At 46.4% G+C, this 23,490-nt stretch overlaps 1 long non-coding RNA gene and 1 other non-coding gene across 2 annotated transcripts; one reads left to right on the top strand and one right to left on the bottom strand.

Moving 5' to 3' along the window:
* The first annotated feature begins 4,609 nt into the window (after window positions 1-4,609).
* On the top strand, window positions 4,610-12,102 carry LOC144157867 (uncharacterized). The gene is made up of 3 exons (XR_013319895.1): window positions 4,610-4,719; window positions 6,036-6,108; window positions 11,973-12,102. It is a non-coding gene; the product is annotated as an uncharacterized LOC144157867 (long non-coding RNA).
* A 2,409-nt stretch (window positions 12,103-14,511) lies between these two features.
* Window positions 14,512-14,584, bottom strand: Trnat-cgu (transfer RNA threonine (anticodon CGU)). Its single transcript has one exon. It is a non-coding gene; the product is annotated as a tRNA-Thr (tRNA).
* Between the last annotated feature and the right edge of the window lie 8,906 nt (window positions 14,585-23,490).

Here is a 23,490-nt window from a genome sequence, read left to right as displayed (position 1 = left end):
TTAAGAAGAAGAAATAGACGTGGGCAGGGCATGTAATGCGAAGGCAAGATAACCGCTGGTCATGAAGGGTAACAGAGTGGATCCCCAGAGAAGGCAAGCGTGGCAGGGGGCGGCAGAAGGTTAGATGTGCAGTTTGCGGGGATAAAGTGGTCACAGTTAGCACAGGACCGGCATAATTGGAGATGTATGGGAGAGGCCTTTGCCTTGCAGTGGGCGTAGATAGGCTGATGATGATGATCATTATGAGCCTAGGGATTTTTTTTTGCAGTTAATTAAGATTTCACTGCCTTGTTTCTTGGTGGATGAGGTCTGACCTGTGGATCGATCTATAACATGTGTCACTCACTCACTCACTTACTCACTCCTCTATCGCCGAAAGAACACATTTTCAAACATATTAATTAAACACGCCATCAATACACGTACCATAAAATAACTTCTGGGACAATTGAGCCCATCTTATATTCCCGGTGTGGTATCTACCTGTGCACTGAGCTCCGCAGAAACTGCTTCTTGGAGTTTTATGCGTTAAAGAATACTTGGACAGAGTCCCAATGTCCACGTATGTGGACATACTTTTTGTTGAACTTTACGTTGACATACAGCAAAAACAACCGTTGTCATGTTTTTGGTGGTCAAATGAATAACAAACACAGCTTAAGAGATATCTTTATTTGTGGAATCTTTTTTTTTAAATGCGAATGCATTTCTTAGTCGGGGGTTGTCGTGCTCCGTCGGCGTGCGCCTGCATTCCTCCAGCGCGAGCGCACGTGAGCGCGCGCCTCGTAGTTCTGCCTTCGTCGTCGTCGTCGTCGTCTCGTCGCGGCGGACCCGCGCCGCTACAGTCGGGGTTGTCGTGCTCCGTCGGCGTGCGTCCGCAGGTGTTATCTCTCCGTCGCGCTCCTCCTCGCCCCTAGCAACAGCTGTGGCGCGCCTAGCAACCGGAGTAGGTGGTAGCTCGGGCGAAAGTAGCGGAGGGCAAGGGGAGAGGAGGAGCGCGCTCGGGCATGGGAGGGCGCTCGCATCGCAGAGCTCGGGTGGAGTAGCGGAGAGTGAGTGGAGAGGAGGAGCGCGCTCGGGCGTGTGAGGGCACTCGCATCGCGGAGCTCGGCGGGAGAGAGAGCTCGCGCGCGGGGCGGGCGTGTTGCGCGGGTCTCTCTCTCCTCTCCGCGTACCCTCTCTCCGTTCGCTGCTCTCGGAAAATGTATATAAATGCAGTGGAGCGCACGCCTCTCTCCGTTACTGCTTGCCGCAGCGCACTCATCGGTGCACCCAATGCATTCGCATTTCCGCACGATCCCCTTCGGGGAGGGGGGGGAGTTTTTTTGTCTGATGAGCGAGGATACCTAGCAAAAGAAACACCGGGCGCTGTTGCGCGTGGCATGAACAGCTGTACTGCAGATGATCACAGTTCTCTAGTCGTTTGAGTCGACCGCAGCCTCGACGTTTTCAGGTTCCTCAACATGTGGCCCCGTATAGGTGGTGTTCATATCATGGCCCGTTTCAGGCCGACAATATTCTTGTAATGTTTTCGTTCCCTATCTGGAATATCTCGACTATAATAAAGAAAAGGGTCCCAAATAAGTTAGGTGCGCCGAGGATTGCCGGATTGCATATTCCGTGCTACCATTAACTATACTGAAGAGGCGAAAGTAAAAAAGTAAATTTTTATGAATAAGAAAGCAAAGGTGCAAGGCGAAATACTTAAAAAAATTGGGATGTCATAGTGATTGGTGTGAAATTATTGTTAGTGCGTAGAAATTGCTAGTAATTAGAAAAAAAAACATTGTTATAGGATATTAAGGTCACTATTGAGTTTTCTGAATTAACAAAGGAGCAATCTGTGAAACAAAACAGTATGTGAGAGTGCTGTGTTTTAAAATATTTCAGCTGCAAAATCTGCTGTGTACCATCTGCGACTGTTTCTGCGGAGAACATTTTTTGTTGCGTATGTGTCAAAGATGTTCACTGAATATTCTTTGTTTTTGCTATATACGACAGCCGGACTCCCGCAACAGATAGCCAATTAATAGAACTCGCCAGATGAAAATAGTACTGGGTCCAGTTGTAGCAGTAACCATTTTTACAGTGGAGCTGTTATAGCCTAACTACCCGTTGTTTGCGTGCCTATACCGGAAAAAGCCGCTCCGTACCCTCCTCCTAACTTTGGCACACCCTCCCCTTTCGGACTGCTTTGGCTCGCGGCGCCTCATATTTGATACAAGATGGTAATACTGCTCCGTGAAAAAAAAGTTCCCAAAAATGGATTTGTGTTTAGAAGTGAAGACGACTTTAAGAATGTCGGTAAAAGCTTGGTCTTTGTAAGCTGGGTTGTCCACATTGCGTGTTGCACAGTGAAGCCTACTCAAAGGGGGGAAAAAGGCAGCAAAGGGCGAGAACTTGGCGGAAGGAGTCCACCTACGACGAACGGGGCGAGGACGCCAACCGTTCGCGTGATTCCCTTCGGAACCCCGAATACAGTCAAACCCGGTTATAGCGAACTGCAATATGCGCCACGATTAGTTCGATATATCCAATAGTTCGATATAGCCGAGCCCGCCTATAACGAGTTTATTGTTACGAGTTCGCAATACGCTGGAATCCCCTTGCCATCCCCGCATTCAGAAACGAACAAAATAAAGTATGTCATTACCATTCACAAAACAATCGATTTATTGCAAATAATGAACAACTTTCCGCCTTAACTCCTTAACTGCCTAGTTCCAAAAAAAGCAGTGATTTTTGTTTTCCCTTTCGTTTTGGCAGCGTCAACTATCACAGAATTCTTTACACGAGACATTGTTTGCACCAGTTCGAGTCCGTGTCCTTCAATATCGAAGTAATATTGGCGGAGGACATTGACTGCCGAAAGCACTCCATTAAGCGTCGGACGGCTTTCACTCGCGACATCCTCTGCCTCCTCGGTGCTTTTCATCAGCATTACGACGGTGCTGCTGACGGCGCCCGCGTCCCAGGGGCTCACAGTGACGGCAACGTCGTCATCGACACTCAGGAAATCTCTAAAGGACACTTCTTGCGGCACCGCATCCGGAAGGTTGGCGAGCTGTCGTCTTGGTCCGGACTCACTGACTGGGCGGGTTCCATCGTGAGTTCAGTGCGTCGGAAACAGTTACGGAAAGTGTCGGGAATCATGTCACTCCATACGAGGCGCAATGTCTCAGTCACGGCCCTTGCTCGCTGGTCGCGGCCAATCAACATCTCAATCGCCGCTCCGAGACCATGCATTTTGGTGGCCATTCTAGGCACGCCGAGCTTGATATATCAGATACGAAGTTCGTTATAAGGAATATGTTTCGCGGGTATTTCCGTAACTGATTTATTTTTGTTCGATATATACCATAATTCACTCTATCAGGGTTCGTTATAGGCGGGTTTGACTACCGTGAGGTGAAAAATGCAAAAACGTTGGAGTGGCTACAATCCGTCTGAACGCTTCCCCGGTACGACGGCGCGGTTTGAGCGGGAGTTTGCGGCCAACCAGTAGCCCAGAAACGTTTCCAGTGGTCATTTACCTTCGTAGAGTGAACTGAAACTGATTTTTTGTTATGTTTCTGGCCTTCAATGGTTTATTGTTTGCTGTGCGCGGGAGTGCTCAATGTCAGTTGATTGCGTCATATTTGGGTCACGTTAGCATTACTGTCCTCTGATGTAAGTTTAGGCGGCCTAGTTAGTTCCAATATTATAAGGCGATCTATTAAAGCTATTCTTATTCTCGGACCAAGGTTATGCTGTGCCTTCTCCCCTTCTGTTGCCAGTATGACCCTTCAATGTGACCGCTCCGCTCCCGCGAATAATTCTCTAAGGTTAAAGTGTGTCACAAAATAATTGCCACAAATAGACAAATAAATAGTTGAACAGTTGAGGAAATGCATGAGTAAGTAAACAGATATAAAATTGCATTTATCGAGAAGGTCGGTGCTAAGTATTCCTGATATACGTCTAGAATACACTACAGGAGCGCTTAAAAGCTGCCGAACCTCACGAAATTCATTCTCTTGTTGTGTGACTGATGCAAATATTTTATTTATTACCATCTGCCCATATTTGGTGCACAAGGCCGAAAGAGCAACTGATTAATGCGAAAAGGGTACCAGAACAAACAAATTCCGCGAATATAAACGAAAACACATTTCAGAAAAACAAGTCAATAAACGAATTCAATCAAATCAGGAAATGCTTCCTGGGTAAATGCCAACCTTTTACATTAGGGGAGCTAAAACTGCAGAAACTCTGTAGCAGCATGGTGCGACTGTAATAAAATCGTCAGTTCGAGAACCATCGGCTCTCTAGCCTCAAGGATGTGCCCGTATTATTCGAAAGCGTCAGGAGGCTTTTGCGAGCACAAAAAGGAAGAACAATAACCAGCTGAAAAAAAAAGTTAAATCGTACGAAGCTTCCGCCTGAGAATACAATGCGGCTGGTTATTGCAATAAAGGTGCCAAATATAAAGTGCTAACGCAGCAACGCTACTCAAGAGTTAATAAAAACGACAAAATTTCTTTTGTTGAATGACTTCGCGTGGCACTTTCGTTGAACAATGGTAGCTGAGCTGAACGGGGTACATGCCTTCAACTAGAAGGCTTTGTTTCGGATGCGCGTGTGTTCCACTACCAGAAAGGGACACATGGAAGGTGCTTGGAAAAATTTAGCGACGTTAGCAACCGTTTTTGTCCTCGCTTCTGTCTTATCTTCATCAAGGTATGGCATTTTAAAGGTTTTATTAGGTAAAATAAACAAAGCTTGTCTAGGTCCGCGTTCTTTACCTACGCGATTCGCTTCTGTTTGAAAACAGCCTTGCCACCGCAATATTTCGCTGCTTCTTTTCTGTTTTTCTTTCCTGGGCTGTGTAAGCTAACAATTCAGCCAGTTATTATTTATATTTCGCATGAGCAAAAATTAGTTTAAGTGGCGGAGTGTGTCACATGGCACTTCGCGAAAAAGTGAGAAATGCATGTCAAACAGGGCGACCGAGCCCGTAATTATCTTTTATGTCACTGTTATACACAAACCCTCTAAAAGAACCTTGAAATAAAAAAAAATGCTTTAAGAATGATGTATAAAGGCTTGTCGAATTTTAACTGCATGAGTTTTCCTTTCGACCACTTGGCTACATATCTTGAAACCAATGTCTTAACTAGGAAACGGATAAGGCAAGGCCACATGTTAGTATTAACATATTGGTACGAAGACAGCATGGAACGGCGGGGATGTGTGTTGTCGAATCTGTCCATATTTTCTGTGATTAACATGACGCCGTGTGTGCACATGCTATTGCCGTTATATTGTTCCGTCATTCAAGTTAAACGTTCTGTAAAACATGCGTGCAGATGTGTCACTTGAGATTTTCAGTTTTAATGTGCAGCTGGGACAAGAAATTTGTATCCCTAACAATAAATAACTCACTCGTGTCCTCAAACGCTAATTACAGCATGCCGACATACGCCAGTATATCTAACTCTGCCTATGCGCGCACTTCTCATTTGCTTTGTCCTTTTGCTCTGAGTGCACACACTCACATATGCATAGGATTATGTATGCCTGTACGGTTGGGCTGGAAGGAGCGCCATTTACTCAAGAGCGAGTGTTTCTGATCATGCTTGGTTTTAGGCCAATGTGTACAGTATCGCTTGCTCTGGCTTGTTCATCACGAACTGCTTTCAAATTTATTTAAGGAGCGCTAAGGAGTACGTAGTGCCGCAGGGGTTACATTTGTAATTTTTATCAGCTTAAATCCCTTCGTGTTTGAAATGTGCGCTCCATTATACATAATATGAAGGAAGCAGGCTTCAAAACAACACTTAAAATATTCAAAATGGAGCATTTAGGGCATGCTTTGCAAACAATCCCATTACAAATACAATCAGAACTCACCGCTTTCTTACAGGGTCATGCTGTGCGAAGTTATATCTATTGCAATTCGTTGCGTGAAAACCTAAATGCCTTTGTCGGACTGCCTACTTCAAACAATGCCAAACTGCATTAGAAACATCTCAAAGTGTACCAACCTCTTACAGATGTTTCAGTTTCTCTAAGGGTGGTAAGACCATTGAAGTGACTGAAAGGGGGAACTTTAAGTGCTACGAATATGTAAGTTGGATTACGTTTTTTTGTTTTCTTTGTTCCTGGGCTTATTAATTTTCTCTTAGCCCTACTATATTTGTTGAAAATTTGAACTGAGTTGTCACTGGCACACTAACTAAACCAAATAGTCCGCACAATAAAGATAATCAGCTAATCACTAATTTCCGCAGCTATCATTAATTTTTGGCCTCTTGGTAACACTACTGGGCTAACACGCGAGTGTGGGTGATTTAATTCAGGCTTCTTTCTATGCCTAAAAACACAATGGAACCCCGCTAGCTAGCTTGGAAACCCTGCCTTTACTACATACTCTGATCGGGATCAGAGTGGGTTTGAGAAAAGTGATGATAGGGAGACATCAGAACTTTGAATCGTCTTAATTTAGGTGCCCATGAATTTGAAAACAAGGTATACGTCGTCGAAACGTAGAATGCTGGTTTTTGCTGGTTTTTTTCTGCTTGTTTTTTTCTGCAATATTCATTTGTAATTACGACAAAGCTAAGGGCACATATTTTCTGTTTCTTAAAGGCTGATAAACGGGAAACTTGGACTTTGATTTGAGGCACCATGACCTCGCCATTCACACGGGGCTCTAAAGCCATCTCTCAGTTCACTTTGATTTTGCAGACTGAAGGCTTCTTGTACGTGGTAAAACTGGGAAGGCTCGGGCTTATGTTTATGAAATGATTTCAAGAAGGAAACAGCCATTCTGAGTCCAATCAGAATACAACATGCGATGGAGGGGCGTGTTCAATCCAAAAACTAAATCCCCAATGTTAAATGCGGATTCGTTGCTGGTAAGGCCCTGTACAAGGATTTACGCATGGAAACGGCGGCTTTGGGTAGTACCCCACAAGAAAACTACCAGGCTTCCTGTCTTCAATGTGCGAAGAAATTACAGCGCCGGCTTCATCGCGTTTGAGCAATGGACCAAATTGGCGTGGCCCTTGCTGTCAAATTTCGCACATGAGCATACGGAGCTTTCAGGATCGAAAAAATATCATGTTGACATTCATCGGCCGTAGTGAACTCGGTACCGTCATTCGCGCCGACGAAAAGCGTCGACACAGCATTGAACGGAGGACATTGAACAGAGCACGTGTTGAGTCTTCTCCGTAACACCGCAAATGGGGCCCACAGGAGATGTAACCAGTCAGACATTGTAAGAAAAGTTTTTGGTGCAGGCTATTTTGTGTGCAGGAGGCTTGTAATGGTTCTCTAGGATTCGAAGTGCTAAGCAAGCCGTCGGAAGAAGTCTTCAAGGAACACTGTAGCAAAATTTAATGACCCCGGAGGGGCTCTGGACACGTGTTGGGACACAAACGGAACTTTACCACACACACAAGGCGCGGCATTGCAAACGCAGTGGCTCTTTATAAAGTATTCCGAAGATTCGGCTACGTTGCAAAGGGTGACGCAGGTGCTTTCGTCATTGGGAAATTACAGCACAATGCCTTAAAAGTAGCGAAGGAATATTTGCGCGGGAATTGTCGGTCAGCATTTTAGACCATAAATATTCGCCATGTATCCTGAAAAGTGCTTTGGTAATCCGCGGGACTATTGAGATCGCATAATTCCAAACGCTTCGCTTCACAGCGCCCTTCACGTAACATGTCACTTCGCGTGAAGCAGCACGTAAATAAACACGGCCGTAGGCTCCGCCTCGAAGTTAAACCGACCGCTCTGACCTAAAAGATGCCAATGACTTTGTACCTTTTAGCTAAGTTAAGGTTCAAGGCGAAGCCTATGACCATGCCTAACAAAAAAAATTCCCTCGCACTTCCCCGAGGGGGAGAGTGTGTAAGTGCGAATGCACGGTTGTTGATTGCGCGATTACGGTGGATATCGTGATCTTGGAGTGGAGAGGAGGCGCCCAACACTCACAGTCACTGAGCGGAGAGAGGAGGAGGAGAGTAGCGCCCACCGTTACGGCGAGGGCTGCACGAGCGCCCTCACGCGTCGGAATGCGGAGCGCCCGCTACGCGAGCGAGAGCTCTGCCGCCCGAAGTGGAGAGGAGGCGCCCAACACCCGCAGCCACTGAGCGGAGAGAGGAGGAGGAGAGTAGCGCGCGCACCCGCAGCTGTTGCTATGCGGACGACGGCGGCGGACGATTCAGGCTCGCTTAAGAAGTGCATTCGCACTTAAAAAAAGACACGTAGAGTGTGTGTCTTGGAAAACCTTTTTTCACTACAAAATTAAAAAATTGGCCGCGTATCTGCTCCTTTTGTTGCAAATGTCGTCAAAAGGCGATAGTCTTTCTAGACATTTGCCAAGTAAAGGCCCAACTTTGCTTTCTCGCTCACCTCTCATGCTGTTTCTGTACCGTCGTGCTCATTCCAATGTAAAGACACTAAAGGTTTGCGCAAGGCGATTTGAATTTACCGCGTACCACTGCAACAGACCGGGTTCCTCGATGCCAGCGCTGCAGTACAGTGGAGACGCGCGTGAATGGAGGCGGCCGACTAGAATGTTTATAGAGCCGCGTGGCCGTGCTCCACGTGCGTTCCAAGCAGAACGTGGAACCTAGCTAGTGGAACCTTTCGTTGCTGTTGCCGCGTGATTTTTCAAATGCCGCCAGGAGGCGGTGGTTTTCTGCAGTAGATGTAGAATATCATTTGCTGTCGAAAAACCAAGCATCCATGAATTTTTAAAGACGATAGTCTTTCTTGGGCTACTTAAACTAAGAAATTTTGGTCTGTCTGTATGTCTGTCTGTCTGTCTGTCCGTCTGTCTGTCTCTCTGTCCGTCTGTCTGTCTGCTATTCGATTCAGCCACCCGGCCAAAAAAAAAAAACGATGCCTGCGCAATAGTCTTATATACTCACAGCTAAATCTACCCGTCTATGTCCGGTGTAATGTTCATACTTGTCAACATTGTTGAAGAAGAACAAGACATTACGCAAATATGAGACAACAAATCAATACAGAAGTGATATTTGCAGTGTTCCTTTATAAAAAATCAAACATTCTTGACTTTTGCGAAATTGAATACTTGATCAACTGCAGAAAAAGAATTCACTCCGCCTTCACCTGCTGTCACCCGCGCCACTATAGCTTCTGGCGCAATTTTAAGAAATCAACCAGCAACAGTTACGCAAGGCTCCACTAGATAGGTTCCACGTTCTGCTTGCAACGCACGTGGAGTAGGAAACGCGGTTTTATAAACGTTGAAGTAGGGCGCCTCGATTAACGCGCGTCTTCGCCGCACGGCAGCGTTCGCATCGAGACACCCGGTTTGGAGCATAGGAACGCGGGAAGTTTAAAATGATTTAAGCGAACCTTTGGCGTCTTTGCCTTTGGAGGAGCGCGACGCAAGAGGAACAACATGAGAGGTCAGCGGGAAAGCGAAGGGAGGCATTTACTTCGCAAAAGCCGATAAAGACTGTCGTCTCTTGCTGACTGACTGGCGGCATTTGCAACGAAAGGAGCAGATACGCGGCCAATGTTTTTAATAAAGGAACACTGTAAATATCCCTTGTGTACTAATTTCCTAGGTGTCTTATATTTGCGTAATGTCTTGTTCTTGTTCAACAAAGTTGACAAGTATGAACATATAAACCGGGCTTAGACGTTTACATGTGGCTGTGAGTATATAAGACTATTGCGCAGTAAGCATTTTACTTTGGCCGGGTGGCTGAATCGACTCAAAGACAGACAGATGGACAGACCGACAGACAGACATACAGACAGACAGACCAAAATTTCTGGGTTTAAGTAGCCCAAGAAAGACTATCGTCTTTAAAAAAATTCCCTCGCACTTCCCCGAGGGGGAGAGTGTGTAAGTGCGAATGCACGGTTGTTGATTGCGCGATTACCGTGGATATCGTGATCTTGGAGTGGAGAGGAGGCGCCCAACACCCGCAGTCACTGAGCGGAGAGAGGAGGAGGAGAGTAGCGCCCGCCGTTACGGCGAGGGCTACACGAGCGCCCTCACCGTCGGAATGCGGAGCGCCCGCTACGCGAGCGAGAGCTCTCCCGCCCGAAGTGGAGAGGAGGCGCCCAACACCCGCAGTCACTGAGCGGAGAGAGGAGGAGGAGAGTAGCGCGCGCCCATCTCCCCCCGTTGCTAGGGAAGACGAGGAGGAAGACGAGGAGCGCGCGCACCCGCAGCTGTTGCTATGCGGACAACGGCGGCGGACGATTCAGGCTCGCTTAAGAAGTGCATTCGCACTTAAAAAACAGGTTAGACCCGCTGGGGCTCGAAAATCTAGGCGGTCAGTGCCAGTATCCAGAATCACACCTCGATGCTACAGCGGTCGAACGGCGGGCTCGTTTTAGCAGGAACGCAGGTTCGCAGTAGTTACGTTAGCTAGCTGCCAATCTTTCACGCCGTGACAACATGTACAGTCTTTGTCAAATTTTGTGGGCCAAGTCGGAAACGCGCAGGCTGCATAAAATTCAATATACAAGCTTACGTCGGAGCGAGGCTGAAACGTTTTATGCAGGAAAGCTAGAGAAAACACCGTTCTTTCTTACTGCCTTAAAATATTTTTGAACATTTAAAGGTAAAGCCGATTCTTTGAATTCTTTGAGGTCAAGAAGGCTTAGGAATGGCCGATAAAATTTTGACAAAAGGTGCACATCGCATATATTTTCCGGCAACGATAAGAGCTTTAATCTTTCGAAACAGGCACGCCATTGCAAGCAGAAAAAGCCGCACCTCTTGCAATGCGGTGAAAGTTTGTTCCTCTGCCAGTCCTCAGGCAATCGGCGTGTTATATGAGTAATTTTTCGCACTTCGGTCGCTGACACCAGCTTAAAGGAACCATGACAAGAATAATTACACAAGCATGGGTCAATACAAAGGCTGCATTAATCTAATGACATGAGTTTCTACGCAAGTAAAACACGTATTTCGGTGTGGGATTAAGTACAGGGAGTTACCAAAGGCTACTTCTTGTTCTTCTAGTTTAAACAAAGTTGTATTTTATCTTCAATAGCAGCCGTAGACGAACGTGATGTTGTAAGGCGAAACACAGACTCTGTGAGTGAATGGTGTGTTTTGCAGCGGTAGCCCTAATTTATAAAGCCCTTTTAACGTCTTCGTGCATCTGTCAGGCCAAAACCGAAGGAGCCCCCTCGGTCTCTTGGCGGGGCGGATCGGCCTGCCGGGCTAAATAGAACGTACGCGGTGTTTGCTCCAAGTTGAGCAAGCGCCGAAGCAGTTGGGTCGGCCCTTACGCGATTTTTGCTATCAGTGCAGCGTGAATTGACCAAAATAATTCCCCGATACATGATTTTGAGCGCGTTTGGCAGGGCCAAAGTTTCTGTTCCATAAAGTCGGTGGTGTGCGAAACAGTTTTCGCGGCACACTGTCGCTGAAGTTTTAGCTATAGCTCGAAAGCGCAAGGAGCTATAATTCATTTGTTGTACATACGATCAGTATTTCCCAGTTCCTCTTGCACTCATTCCGATGCACAAGAAGCCCCAATTCTGGGAAGGCGAAAAGCTATGGGCACGTCGGCGTGCCTGGTTGCGTACAACTTTCAGTTATCCCAGATATTTACCACGTAACACCATGATTTTAAAAGGGGCGGGGCGCTAACATATTGAAAACAGGAGTGGCACTAATATTCAAAATTTACGTCTTGATATTGCTATTTTGTTATGCGTGCTCTTGCAATGCGTGTGGTTTAGAAAGTTACTGGGTATCCGATAAACTCTTTCGACGGCAAAAATTCTCTGAGGACCGTTAGTTTGTCGTTATTTTGGTGAACTGTCTCTTGCCCCATCCACTCAGCGATATTTTGTGAAATACGCTGAACAGGTGTCATACATTGTTTGTTTGTTTTGGTGATACTATTTGAAATCGTTCGGGCCTAGTCTCAAGGAGTATTTCACAACGTGTCTTCCGCTGGTTTTGCTTTCAGAACTGTCTGAAGCATCCCTGCCCAGACCCTTGCAGATGCCCAGGCGGTTTCAGAGCTTTTTTTATAGGCTGGACGTGCTACTGAAAACTGAATATTTGACGTTGAGTGTAACTAAATAAAAAAATGTACCTTTCAGCGAGTTTATTTTTAGAGCAAAGTTTACTACTTTCGTCCAGCGATTTCTTGGAGGATGCGCAAGGCGACCTTTTCACCGGAGACACACCCCCGGCGACAAAACCCTCGAGCGCATCGCATGATTCTCCGGGCCCGCTGTCGGCGTCCGCAGCGCCGACAGCGGTCGCCGCCGCCGCGGCGGCCGAAGTAACGGACCCCTCCAGCAGCCCCCCATGCATGCGGCGCTGGGTCGTTTCGGGCAACGTGACTCGTCTCGTGCCCGGAGAAGAGGAACGGTGCGTTCGCCATGAATGAACGCCACGTTCGTCCGGCCTCCTTCTGCGACCGTTGCACGGAACCGAAAGGCTTTAAGACGTAATCGACAATACAGCTAAATGCAAGGTTAACCAAACGAAATCAAGAATCAACTAGACTAAGCCAAGCTTTTGCTTTGCATATGCAAGATTAGCTGATCTAATCCGCAGCCATTTTTTGTAAACATGAATACAATCGGGAAATTGTTTTAATTTTTTATACGTAAATGATCAAAGAAAGAATCATTGCACCCGCACACGATCCTAGACCAAAGTTCATTCTGTATAAACCGCTGAATGCCTTGCCTTATGCACGTCACTTACATTCTTAGGATGAGTAAGACAACGCGACGAGTTCCAGTGTACCTATCGAAAGGCAACTATGCTTGCGATAGACATACCGATGTCAGCCTCAACAGAACGTCTGATGTCTATGCATTTGACTAGAACTTGCCTCCTATTCTTTCGACCCGGGTTTAAATTCCGCACAAACGTAAATATATTTTATTTATTTTCTCTTTACAGCGATGGTCGCTTTGGCACCATTTGTATTGACGGACAACGACGACGACTACGGTCATTTTTTGTGTTTGATAAGGCAATGCATCGAAGTCGTTGACCTTAGAGAAGAACACGTACGCACTATTGTATTTTGGTGGGAGACCTTCATAAAAATCCCGGGCCATCTCCACTGACGTGAAACCTGGGGAGGGGAAAAGCATGCAGTGCATAAGTGTATTTTTGGTGCCTTGGCGTTCTTGCCCACGGAGATGAAACCACGGGGGGGGGGTATAGGAATACAGCGTCGCTGTAAAAGTCTGGTTTCTGTGAAGCACGAAACGTTCTAGTGCGAGGCGTTAGAAAATGAGTGTCCCGGTGTGCTTTTGTTAGTACGCGTTACGTTTTAGCGCGGGGCGTTGGAAAACGAGTGCCCCAGTGTTTTAGTACCCTGACTAAATGATACCACTACGACGATGACATGAGACGCCGACAGCCTGAGCCCCTAAGGGGCTTCGCCCCTAAAAAGAGCCACAAACAATGTAGGCAGAGCACGGGATCGAAATCCGGCAAATAAGAGGTCGGACTAGCCTATAACTAATTGATTTGGCACAGAAAAGCTCTACGAAGATACAGGAAAGCCTCCGTGAACTGCGAACAGGAAACAAATGGGAAATATTGCTCGAGGTGAAACTAAAAACTCCTAGGGGCAGTTACGTCTGCTTACGTGATTTGAAGGCGAAACCCTGGTGGTACTTATGAACAAATTCTTCAGTGCTGCTTCATGTTGGCATTTCTTCCCTTTCGTTTATGTGTCTTTTGGCACGAATTACTTTTACCGGCTTCTTTTCTGCTACACCGTGTTTGCGTCCGTTTGTTCGCTTTCATTCCTTCGCGTTTCTGCGAGAATTACGTCAGCAAGCGGACTGGCACACACTATAGCCTTCCTGAATCAGGGTTCTTCGAGATGGTGTGGACCTCTTCTACTCACGTGCCATCGAAGTTCGCGTGTCACGGGTCACGCAGTATTCTACAAGTTTACGTTTCCGATTCACAGTTTCAGAATTTTGTGAACGGATACATTAGCCCCTCAAAGTTCTCGATTACGGCTCAGTCCCCCAAGTGGTCATGTGCTAACGAGAAAGGAACAACAACGGCAACTTTTGATCTATCGCTCGCAACGTTCTAGGATCTCACAGTCGGTAGGACATCGGGCTGGTATTGTGGAGACCCCGGTCGAAATCCCACCAGATCACACGTGTGCTTGTTATTTATTTATTCTTTACAACGGCGGGCAGTTTTGGGGCAGGACAACAACAACGGCGCTTTTTCGCAGAATGGGGTACTCAAAGATTTCGTCTTAACAAACAAAAGGGACTTCATTTGAATGCAACCGAATTCCGCGAAAGCAGTGTACATGGTTGGGTGGTAGCAAAACAGAGAAACATCTTTACCTATATATAGCGAATCAGAATGAGAAATGAGGGGCTCGTTGAATTAAGACAGAAATAAAAGGTTAGCAGCTAGGAAAGCCTCCGAACGCAAAGGGGAGAATGTAGTAGGTCATTGAAAAAGATGGAGAATTTGTAACGAAAGACAGTGAAGAAAAAATGCCTGCCGGGTGGGATCCGAACCCACGACCTCCAGAATACGCGTCTGGTGCAATGACCACTACGCTACCGGCGGAGCTGTTTTCCCCTCCACTTTCTGGGGTATTTATGTTAAGGTGTTTTGTTTTCTGCGCTTGGGGATGGTAGCCAGTGCCACTCGGACTACTCGGGGTGAAGGGGACCTTATTTTTAACTCCCGGGCCGTGACTCGAGTGTCTACGGCTACCATCCCAAGCGCAGCAAACAAAACACCTTAAAATAAACCCCCCAGAAAGTGGAGGGGAAACAGCCCCGCCGGTAGCGTAGTGGTCATCGCACCAGACGCGTATTATGGAGGTCGTGGGTTGAGATCCCACCGGGCTGGCATTTTTCCGAGTCCTGAATACACAAAAAACACCTCGTTCTCCTCTTCGCCGCCCCGGTGTTTCCGCCGGCGGGATGTGCCTGTGATAAGTCCAAACCATCTACCCCGCACTCTATTCAACCAGTTCTGTAGCGTTACATTTCACCCTCCGCAGACGAGAACCGCCGGGTGAGTCACTGAGCAGCCCGAGAGTGATAAGACTTCAACCGGGCGATGTGCACAAGTTAGGTCTTGCTCGTCGGAAGGTTTCTATGTCAGGGCCTGGATGCGTTTCTTGGCTTGTTGGGCCATGAAAGCTTCTGCTTGCTCGCTCTTTAATACAGCTGTCGATTGGCGCAGCCTCCATACCACAAGTGGATTCACTAAAAATTTTGGGCCTCACCGTCACACCCAATGGATATGCTGTTCCTCAACTACAAATACTCCACTCCCAGATCTCTCAGGTCTCTCATCTTCTCAAGCGCGTTTCTAACCACACACACGGCCTCAAAGAGCCTCACCTTCTCCGCATTGTGGACTCTTTCACGACATCTCGCGTCCTGTACACTGTGCCCTACCTCCGCCTCTCACTTGCCCAGACAAACCGTCATGAAGGCGCCCTCCATGCAATGTACCGTTTGGCACTGGGGATACCTCATTATGCCGCCGCACAAGGCGTCTTAGCCCTAGGCATCCATAATACCCTCGAGGAATAGATCGCATCTCACCTCCAGGCCCAGCTTGAACGCTTAAAGCAACGTTACTAGATTATTTTCAGTTGTAAAACTGGGCGGCGCTGCCCGGAACCGCCACCGATCCTTCTCTCTGTGGCGCTGCAGTCGCAACCGGCTCGGCAGCCGGGGCGCTCGCAGGCGGTTTCGCTTATGCTTCTCCCTTCGCGTTCCTAGTTCAGCGCTCGGCGCGTACGTTTCTTGTGCGTGCGCGGGCGCTTGGGTGAGCGCACACATCTGGTAATTATTACATTCTCGGAAGCAAATAGCTACAATGAACAGCAGACACAATAACATTTTTTTCGCCCCTTGTGTGGTTCTTCCGGGTCCTTTTTTTTGCCGAAGAGCAGTACTCGCAGTAGCCGGCGCATTCAGTGCCGCGGTCTCCGGCGTTTCTTGTTCGCGCGGTCTTTCTCAGTAGTGTTGAATGCGCGATGCCGTTCGATTGGCACGTTTAGTGATTTGCCAGCGACTGTATTCCATTGATGTGGGCCTCTGCATGTGAGGCTGATGCATACAATGCCGACCTGCTTCATTCCCGGGTGTACCAGTGGCTACAGCAGCAACAATTAAGAGCAACACGGACAGGCACTTCTTCTCGGCTTCCAAAGATGCGACGCTTCGCTCGCTATGGATTAAGGCCATCCCGCGTGCGGATCAGGAAAATGATACCATGTCGGGCTAGTTGGTTGTCAGATACAAAGGAAGGAACAGCGCACATTTTAACGAAGAAGCATTGTGGTGTGTAGCTCTGTCCGTCCTTCGTTAAAATGTGCGCTATTCCTTCCTTTGTAGCGGATAAGAAGCTTTCGACAAAGTCCAAAGTGTGCGACTGCCATTTTCATGAATAGGACATCGACAAATGGTTCGTACATGCAATGACGTTCTCTCTGAGGAATTCTCTGCGCGCTTCATCAAATCGTATTTGGTGACGTGCATTTCTATTCCAGATTCCTTCAGCGAGAACGTGCCTTGAATGTGCAGGTTAAGTGGGCGCACAAACGAGCTAAGCTACTGCAAGCACGCTGGCAATTAAAGTTGTAGAGTTCGATTTAAATGAAAAAAAAAACCTTGCATACATGTATCTATTTATTACTTTTTTTCTGTCAACATGCTTTGGTATTTTGTAGCCATATTCACCGTAAGCAAAAAAGATGATTTGATTTCTAAATAAAAACGCTTGCATGTTTCTATTCATTACTTTGTTTCTCTTGATGAGCCATATTCACCTTAAGCAAAAACGATGTGGAGTTGATTGTAAATGAAAAAAAAAACGTTGCATATATTTTTCTACTTTGTGTCTGCCGTAAAGTGTGTACTGTGAAAACCAATAAATTGCTGAAAAGAACTTTATGCTTATTGACATGGAAGCTGGTTTAACTTCGTCAGTTAAATGACTCAATAATCCTTTCAATTAGAGATATTTCGCATTTGCAGAAATGTCGCTTCTTAGTGACGTACGTTTGGTAAAGCTAACTGTTGTCAGGGCAAAACATGGAAAAGATACTATTCTAAAAAGGACGTCGAGAAAATTAGGCAGTTTCGTCTTCGAGTGGCCTTAATTACTAGAGCCACAAAGTGACGTAGCTCCAATTGATGGTGACCTTGCTTCTTTGGCTGGAAATAAAATGAGCGGTTTCATGATTTTTTTATAAAATTCTGAAGAGTCAATCAAAATAAGCTTTAACGGAGGCTTATTCTACGCTACCAGCTCGCTGCAGACCGTTCACGCTCGTGGTTGACTGCCAGCGAGCAGCAGCAGCCGACGCAAGCGCGCACAAACTACGATGCGCTTCGGCTGACCTGTTGAAGAAAGCAAAGCAATGAGCCGTAACTAACCGCTTTTACGCCCCACATTAAGCGATCCTGAGCAGCTACTGGAAAGTAATCTGGACGCGGATAACTTGGCGGGTAGCGGGTAGTCTTTAATATTATCGCGCGCTAACGTCATGAAAAGGCCGAAGAGGCATTGGGAGAGGCGCCGTTGCACGCGACGAGCAGCGGCCGGGTAGAGCAAAATGCGGCGGTCCCGCCCTCTCGCGGCACGCCGAGAAACGGAGACACCGGGATGCACGGCGCATGGGGAGAGTTTTACAACTGAACCTATCTAGTAACGTTGGCTTAAAGCTATCGGCTTCACGTAGGACGATTCTTACCCTCTTAAACTACCCAACAGACAGTCTTCCCCCAATCCCTTCGAACCTCCTCCCTGGTCTTCCTTCCAAAACCTAGTAATTGAGCGCATTCCTCGCCACATGCACCCTGTTCACAACTTGGTCGGCAGGCAACAAGACACAAAAGCATTGAACAGGCGCTATGGCTTAAGCAGAATGGTGCGGAAATCTACTTCACGGACGCCAGTTTTGACTCCACTTATAGAGATGGTGCTATCGCCCTTCATAGCCCTACCCGATCTGTAGACACTATTGTCCACTTCAAAAAGGCCCCAACTTGTACAACCCTGGTTCCGACCGTGGCTCCAACCGCAAGCCTGCGCAATGTTACGTCCTTATCGCCTTGCACAGCGGCTGCCCCGCGGCACTTTTTTCTTGTTGGGAGGATTGTTTGTAAATATTTATTGAGAATTTTTCGTGAACTTGCTGCTGCTAGTCTTGGTAAGCCTAACGCATCCTATTTTGCAAGCTGCTTCACCCCGCTTTTTTCCGTGCTCCTTTTGTTGCCGTTAAGTATGTTGCTAGCTTCATATTGTCTTGAAGTTCGCGTGCCATCGGCTCTATGCTCCTGCATTCGTTGTCTGCTTGTTCCGATCGCTACTTGCATTACAAGCCTTGTATTTTGATTCTGGCGTAAAACGTGCGGATCAGTTTTCGAGCGCTTTGCGCCATGGTTAACGAGGTAGCTGACACGTCTACATCTTGCTGTGTGAGCAAACGGTCAGCTGTCTGAAGCAGGTGATAGGAAAATTATGACGTGATAACGCGAGCGACGCCGTTCACGAATGCTCCGTTCATGCTCCAGGGTCAGAAAGGAGTATCGCAGGATGTCGCCAGTGGCCGGAATGCTTGCCCACAAAATTAGGATTTCTAGGCCGGATTCTGTAAAGATGGCAGATATGTGTGCTCGGTGTCTGCTGCTGATAATGATGCAGTGCTGCTGATGTGGCTGAGCTGGCACCAGCCGGTGAGGAAAAAAGCCCATGCACGTTTTTTCTTTTCATTCTGCCATATCGAGGTCCGTGTTTTTTTTCCCTGCACGTTGTGGATGCACACCTAGCATTTTCATTGCATAAAGCAATGTGTTGTGACGACACCTTCATGTTGTGATGACAGCTGGGGTTTTGCTTTCCCTATCTCTCTCTCTAGCACATGACAGCCTTTCCCTGAGGCGGTTCAGTTGTCTTTGAATTCTTAGGTCTACCTAGGCCAGCCTGCCTCGTCGAAGGCACTGAAGCGCTCACGATAACGTATTATATTGTCAACGGCGCCGTGCACGAATCAAGTATCGTCGGTATCGTCAGGTAGCGCAGGGCATCGTCGAACGCAATCCGTCCTCGCATGTAGCCTGTTCTGCAATTTTTCTCGCGGGGCACTGCAAGAAACCTTACTACCACGCGGAAACGATCCTTGCACGCTGCATGCAGGGAGCGCAGCTCCACTTACGTGGGTGGCCTGGTGAATGGGAGAGCCCAGCAGCCGCCCGTCCATGGGCAGCATAGGTACTCAAGCTATCGCTGAAACCAGCCGCTCACTGGCTGGCTTTCTGTGCAAGGAGGCTCAAGCTCCAAATGTGCAAGTTCGGGAGAAGTCAAGCCGATAAGATCGCCGTTTGTGCCCAGGTTGACACTTGTGTTAAATGGTGCTTTCAAGTTTTGTTTGCTCAAGGTAAACGAGTGACACTGGTTGTTCATCTATGTTTTTTTAATTTGTTGCTTCGAATAATACTATTATGCTTTCATGATAGGCAAGACTTCAAATGAGCTGCGAATTCTAAGCAATCTGTAGGCAGCCATTATTGAATGCACAGGAAACAACGTTTTGCCGACCTTGAAATTTTCTACATAGGGTACGTGGAACTGCCAGCTAGCAAGTTTAATGAAAGGTTGTTATCTGCTCAATTATAGCAAAAAGGTAGCAAGGGATAGATAGGATAGCCCTCCCTCCTCACCAGCTGATCGTCTGGCAGCGTCTCATAACTTCATTCACAATTACCGCATGGATTTTATTTCCCTAACCTTTGCCCTAGTGCCTTCTGCCTTCTTCAACTCGGTTAGGCCACAAAACGTCATCCTGCATCTGTTCTGATTATGTATTTTGGCACGCTAGTTTTTTGTTTACTGTTGTGTTTGGCTTGGAAGACAACATAACTAACAACAATACTTTCCTGCCCACTCAGTTGGATGGCCAGTAATGGTGAGACCTTCTCTCGAAGGCTTACAGTGGATTCACGAATTCTGATTGACTGTGACATCAATGTACCCATCCGGAGCACCCTGTGGAATTCAACTTGACGTTGATACTTGTGTTCACAGCTGGTAATTGTCTCCTCTGTGTTTGGGGGAGGGGGGTGAACAGTAAAAGTTTCTAATTGCAAGGAGATATTTCATGTTCTTTTGCTTTTTATCTCTGTGCTGTGTAAAAAACTGTTTCGGCTAATTGCTTAAGTGACTATGCTTAGTCGTAAGGGCCACGATACAGTGTCCCATATTTTGTTTGCAACGATCCATACCCAGCAGAGCCCAACTGCTAGAAAGCACATTCTCGGGTAGTGGTAATTAGCTTGAAAAAAAAGGGCACTGAAACTATTTTTTAAGCTAACAAGCCCCCCCCCCCCCAAAAAAAAAACAGTTTATGGAGCACATCTACTAGGGAATGGTTCTTGTACAGCTTGACATTACCCTTTCTCGAGAGTACTTAATACCTTGTGCAGGAACTGGAACCAAGGACACCTAGTTTGTGAATATTGCAGTACAGCTGAGAGCTGTATGTATCGTGGAAGGCTTCAACAATAAAATGACTCCAATGAACGTACTTCTGCTTTGGTGTCAATGGGCAGCATGTGAGCACTGATCCGTGCTTCGCTGTTGACATTTTTGCTACACAAAAACAGGCTTGATCAGGCACTGTAGCAAGTCTTCATGAAAAAACACAGGAAAGAAACTGGACAAAAAAGCTGCGAACACATGGACACTGTTCATCACAGCACCTTTCCTTGTACTTCAGTACTGTTATTGTTGCTGTATTTTTCCCCAAAATATAAACCAACTCTCCCAGATTCACACCTTCAGACAGAAAGCAAACATGGTGTTTGTCAATGACAAAAGTGATTCTACCAAACTTCCGTGGCTGTGAAAAAACTCAGTCTGTGGTGTGAAGTTCCTTTTCCTAACAAAACGCAAGGGTTTCTTGGCACAATACACAGAAAAAATGCCAACTAAGCAAGTGATGCCTTCTAGCACTACACTACAGTCCTGCAGGAAAGCCAAACAAGCAAGTGCTCTTTTTGCTTTAGTGCAAAGCTCTGCAGAGAAGCCAAGAAAGATTCCTTTTTTGTTGACACCAAAGCTCTGCTGGAAAAGCCAAAACATGTGGCTTCTGTCACTGCTGATTTGCTGTAAGACGGGCATGTGAATGTATTGCAGTAAGGCATTTGTTGTGTACATGTCCTTCATACCTAGATAAATATGAACCAGGCTGGCTTTGTAACAAAAACGTCAAGTGAGGTAACAACCAAATGTTTTATGTAAAATGTTAGAATACTGTTTGTTATAAATAGCAATTAATGGTTTTGACAGTAGTTAAGTGGCCTGTTGGAAATCACAGGATAAAACTAAACAAAAGCAATGTTTCATACAGCTGCAATCGTGTGAAATAGAAAAAGAATGGTTTGGGCCCTAAATTCAGCAGGCATGTTCCAGCTGGGAGTGTTTGTAGAGCACAACAATAATAAAGACATGGGAAAAAAGGTTGAGCTTAGTTGAGTTACCCCCAAAGTATTGGTAGACAGTTAGAATGCTTACAAAAATTTATAAATATTTTGGACACACTGAAACAATAGGGGAAACTTCACTTGCCCTGGTTTTAAGTTTATTAGTAGTGAGCCTAATGTACCCCACACAACACCATTGAAGAATGTTACACCTGCATGAACACTGCAGCATTTAAGGTATAACAGTTTCATTTGAGCAGAGGTAAATAAGAGAATATTCCATAATCAATCCATTTATGCGTAAATTAGAAAAAGCAGGGTTTTTAAAGTGAAGCTCGGAAGCGTGCTAAATAAAAGGGACGAATGGCGAGTTGTTACTAATCACAAATTTAAGCTCAACCACCTTGCCGCAAACAAACCCCTCCCATGGAGGGAGTGTGTGTAATCACAAGATTTTTTAGAGAAAAGTTTGTGAATGCACTGTACACGTAGGCCAGAAGGTATTTTGACACCCCAGCCGAGGACCCAGAGTCGTCAGCGCTCTTTTCTGCTGTTTTGATGATCAAGGGCTGTTTGTTCAGGAACCACCCTCTCTTCTCCCTTTGGCCACCATCTTTCTCAGTCACTGCATTCATGTGCTTGCTGTGGGAGCTAGCAAACATGAGAGCCACCTATAGGCAGGGTTACCTCAGGCTCGCACAATTGCTGGAGAGGCTAAACAATGTTTTCAAGATCCCCAACTGTGAGCTTGCATTTTTTTTTGCGAAAAAAAACAAAGACATCTAAATAGGCCTTTGAGAGCTGTCTGAAATCATAAAAGTAAGTATTTTGTGCCCAAAATAGCAAGCTAGACCTCACTAGTCGACCCACACGTTGAATGCCTCGCATAAAAATCAAGAGACTCACTGCATTGGATTATTGTATGGCATTGTGTGGGTGGGCTTCTGGTTTCCACCTATGAAGAATGTTGGCTGTGTTAGTGTCCAGTCCTGCTGTCAAACTTCTTTTGAGACTTGCACTGCCCTAGAGTGTACCACCGTGGATCCCTTGGAATTTATGTTGGCCATGAAAAGTCCTAGTAAATCGTTACAAGCCCCTGAAGCTGGCTGGCAAGTGGGCATTTGTTTAGCGACCACTGTTTTGGGGCACAGTAGGCAGGCTGTTACAGAGGCTACGAAGAAAAAATACAAGGTTCGTTCATTAAAAAGACTTCTTTGCCCAAAAAAACAAATGACATCAATTTTATTGTAAACTTCAAACAAATAAGATAGTACAGAAAATGTGTAGAGCCGTGGGAGTTCCATACACACTTTCCAGCTATTTCTCTATGACATCACAGAAACTTGTTTGTTCAATTGACCGCTACCAGCCTAACCCACCGCAAAAAAAAAGCATAACTGGGCAATTGCAGTGGGGCCTCCATTCCGTTTGATCGTATAACTTGAGTGCTAACGTACAGTTAACACACAGATAACTGCATTTACAGTGCACGTCCATATGACGTCACTAGTGCCCATATTACATCAATGCAGTTTGAAATTGGGATGTTTATCACCATTTCTTTTGGTTAAACTCGCACCATTCACCATTACAGCCTTGACCTTTGCCTATCAATTACATTTGTAGTGTGCTCGCTGCTTATACCCATGGACACAAACAATCCGCTGAGGCTTTCACGTTCCAGGCACATATTAAGATTCTCTTTGACGTTGACTATTGAGCCTGCGTAGAACCCATGGGTTTTCATATGCTGGAGACATAATGGTCGGCCAAGTGTATACCCTTCCTGTTACCGTCTGTACAGCTTCTTGTCTGACCCTATTGGCTGGGTGCCCTGAATTAAGTCCCTTTGCATGAGAGGACTCGGTAAAATCTGGCCAACATAGCATATACCGCCACACATACAGAGACGTGAAGGTTATGCCAATGCAGCAGCTATGGCATGAAGTGCCTAGCTAGTGTACCTTTTGGAGGACCCAGGTCCTAATCTGTCATAGCATCATGTGTGTGCCAATGCGAGGA

The sequence above is a fragment of the Haemaphysalis longicornis genome, unplaced genomic scaffold (assembly GCF_048455015.1).
Source record: "Haemaphysalis longicornis isolate Haplotype H1 unplaced genomic scaffold, Haemaphysalis longicornis Haplotype H1 scaffold_10, whole genome shotgun sequence".
Classification (NCBI taxonomy): Eukaryota; Metazoa; Arthropoda; class Arachnida; order Ixodida; family Ixodidae; genus Haemaphysalis; species Haemaphysalis longicornis.
The sequence above is the reverse complement of the archived record's forward strand: the minus strand, read 5'-3'. Positions and strand labels throughout refer to the sequence as shown.